The sequence below is a fragment of the Phascolarctos cinereus genome, unplaced genomic scaffold (assembly GCF_003287225.1).
Source record: "Phascolarctos cinereus isolate Bilbo 61053 unplaced genomic scaffold, phaCin_HiC Scaffold_5;HRSCAF=322, whole genome shotgun sequence".
In the NCBI taxonomy this organism is placed as follows: Eukaryota; Metazoa; Chordata; class Mammalia; order Diprotodontia; family Phascolarctidae; genus Phascolarctos; species Phascolarctos cinereus.
Genome location: NW_027555958.1, coordinates 165,383,224 through 165,386,922, shown reverse-complemented (window position 1 = coordinate 165,386,922; position 3,699 = coordinate 165,383,224). Strand labels below are relative to the sequence as shown.

The 3,699-nt window shown below is 34.8% G+C and overlaps 1 pseudogene; it reads left to right on the top strand.

Annotated features, from left to right (window-relative positions):
• Positions 1-2,846: 2,846 nt before the first annotated feature.
• On the top strand, positions 2,847-3,402 carry LOC110216487 (ubiquitin-ribosomal protein eS31 fusion protein pseudogene; annotated as a pseudogene).
• The last annotated feature ends 297 nt before the right edge of the window (positions 3,403-3,699 follow it).

Sequence of the window (3,699 nt, the reverse complement as noted above, 5' to 3'; positions counted from 1 at the left end):
TTAAATTTACATCCATATGCACAAGATACCAATACTATAGGCAAGCATCTGTGGACCTGCTTATAGTTGAGTGTATAGGTTCCTGTTTATAATATGCTAAAACTTCAAAACTGTGTTTACTAACACAAGATTAGTTGACCAAATTCAGTCTTCCAAAGGGAAAACAAAAACACAGATTAATAATAAGCATAGGTACATTTAGAGGACAATGCTATAAGAAGACTATATTTGAAGTCAGAGAACCGAGGTTCAAATATAGGCCTTTCACTTAGTACCTCTGCGACCACAGGCAAATCACTAAACCTCTCTGATCCTCAATTCCTCACCTATAAAATGAGGGGGTTGTACTGCTTGGCTTCTGGGGTCCCTTCCAGTTTTATCTTGTAATTAATCCTATGATTTTTTCCCCAAAGCACACATGCACACACACATGCAAACACACATACAAATATAACACTACGATTTGCAAAGAAATAAAAAGAACTAACTTGTGAATTTTTTAATAACAAATAATCAGTTTGAATGAATTTTTAACAATTCACATTTTATCATCACTTAGATACAGCCAGAGTAGGTAATTAATAGGGGTATCTACTTAAATCTTGAAAATCAAATTTAAGTGTACATTTCAAAAATTAAGTTCAATTACATAAAATAGTAGAACTTCTATTTTGTTGTTGTTATTATGATTGTTATTTTGATATGACAATGTTAGGGTGAGGTCAAAGGGCATCCATTATCTAGGATTAGGCCCTGTTACCTCTCCTCTTCATTTTATAGTTGATAAGACTGAAATATAAGGCCTTGAAGTGACTTATAGAATAAGATCTTGAACTGAACCCTGGTCCTCTAACTCCAAATTTAGCATGCTTTGCACTATACCACATGATTTCTGTATATGTATGTGTGTCCCTGTGATAAAGATTCTTTTCTATATCTGATGATATATCTCCAAAGAATTGTACTGACATCTGAACGCTCTTTCCTAATACAGAAGACACTTTGACCTCAGACCTGCCATCTCAGGTTTTACATGAATGTTCTTCAGTCTTTGCTTTCAGTGAGAACACATTAGGACTTGTTTCTATCTAGCAGCACAAGCAGATACTTTGATCTGCTTAAGAATTGCTTTGGTTATTCCTCAAAACATGGAGGGTCTTTCATAAGGTTGCGGTTATATCAGTCTTCTGTTTTGTCTTGCATACGTTTTAAGAAAATTATACATTACAAGAAGCTCTACTTCTGGATCACTATCATTGTAAGGAGATGAGAAGGAAGCTTAGCAATGTTGTATTCCATTTTAGAAAGGTTACTTACTCAAAAGTATGTATAGTTAGCTTTTTGTTTTTTGTTGAATTTAGTTACTTCCTCTTTTCCAAAGAGAAATGCTGACTTAAATAATATTTCTTCCCTATATAGAACTGTCTGAAGAAAACACTTGGAAATGTGTTTAAGGATTTTATAATGAAATAAAAGGAGCTCCACACCTCTTATTGCCTAAAATAGGGCCTGAATACTCATTAGCTCTCTGTACTCACTTACTATGTTGCCATTATTAGCTGCCCTATTTTGTCTCTTTTTTTTTCTTTATGTGGTCATTAATCGACACATTAAATATTCCACCGCTTGTTAAACGCTTGTAGCATTATTGGATAAGATTTTTTCCCTCAGGTTGGCCCAATGGAGGAATCTTCTTATTAATCTCAAAAATTGGGGAGAAGGAAAAGTTGTGATAGAATCAGTACAAAATGTTTTGCTTTAATTACTTGTTCCAATCAAGGTATTATGGTATAGAGCAGAGCAATGGATCTAGATCCAGAGATCCTGGGATCAAAATCTGCCTGTGATGATTACCATCTGTTTGACCTTGGCCAAGTCACTTGATCTCCTTGTGCCTCAGTTACTCATTTGGAAAATGAATAGGTAAGACTATGTAATCTCTAAGGAACCTTTTAGCAAGAGAAATCTGATTTTACAAAGCTAGTTTAATTTCAAATGAAGAAAGGCTGGGGGACAATGCCTTGGGATATTATAGTTCCTACCTGTCTAGAGATATGTATAGAGTACTCACATTAAGGTTGGGGAAATACATTCAGTGTATTCCTGTCAACCCATTTACAGATTTAAAAAAAAATTAGAATTTGGATTTTTCATGTTCTGAATCCTCCAAGAGATGATACCATTTAAGGATGAGTTTGGTGTACTTGCAAAAGCACTTGATTTGAAGTCAGAAGATTCGGGTTTTCATCCTGAATCTGGTAAGAATTAGATAGTGAATATGAGCAAGTCACTCAAACTCTTCACAAATAAAAGGGAAATAATGCTCATGCTATCTACCATAGAGGGTTATTCAGCATAAAACACTTTGTAGCTTGGTAGCAGAATACTCAAAATCACTACAGTACTTTAATCTTAAATAGCATTGCAAAGACTCATACCTTCCCCACTCCCCACCCCCCATTTTTTCCCTCCTGACTGATGCTTGATGTTTAAAATTGTCCTACTTTTGGTTTAAGGATCTGATCCTAATTTATATATACATATACATATGTATATATATACACACACACACACACACACACACACACATACACACCTTATATATATTATACACTATATATATATATATACATATATATGTATATATATATATACATATATATATATATATATATATATATATATATATATATATATATATATATATATATATAATATATATATATATATTCCTTGATAAAGAGCAATGTTTGAAGATATTAGTCAATAAACATTTCTGGAGCACCATATGTCAGAAATGGAGCACCATATATGTATTCTTTAAAAATAAGGCGTCGTTGTCTCTTTCGGATCCACCATCAACGGGTGGACCCAGTGCCATGATGCAGATTTTCGTGAAGACTTTGATGGGGAAGACCATCACGCTTGAGCTTGAGGTCGAACCATCTGATACTATTGCAAATGTCAAGGCCAAGATACAAGATAAAGAAGGTATTCCCCCTGATCAACAAAGATTGATTTTTGCGGGCAAGCAACTGGAAGATGGTCGAACTTTGTCTGACTACAACATTCAGAAGGAATCTACCCTTCATCTTGTTCTGAGGCTTCGTGGTGGTGCCAAGAAGAGAAAGAAGAAATCTTATACCACTCCCAAAAAGAACAAGCATAAGAGAAAGAAGGTTAAGCTTGCAGTTCTGAAGTACTATAAGGTTGGTGAGAATGGCAAGATTAGCCACCTTTGACGAGAGTGCCCTTCTGATGAATGTGGTGCTGGGGTCTTTATGGCTAGCCATTTTGACAGACATTATTGTGGCAAGTGTTGTCTAACCTACTGCTTCAACAAGCCAGAAGACAAGTAAATGTATATGTGTTAATAAAAAATAAGCAACTAAAAAAAAATAAGGCATCATTTGAGCTTAGCCCTAAAGCAGAGGCAAGAACAACGGCAACTAACATTTACAAAGAATTGCAATGTTTGCAGCATGCAATTTCTATATCCTATTTAATCATCCCAATTGCCTTGTTAAGTGAGTGTTGTTATTTTCCCCATTTTACAGACAGAAAAACTGAGAGAAATAAAATAATTTGTCCAGGTTGACAAAACAAAAAAGTTGCTAAGGCAGACTTGGAACTCTGGTCTTCTTGATTCCATATCCAGTCTTCTATCCACTGTGTTACATTTCTGTGTAGTCCTAGGAC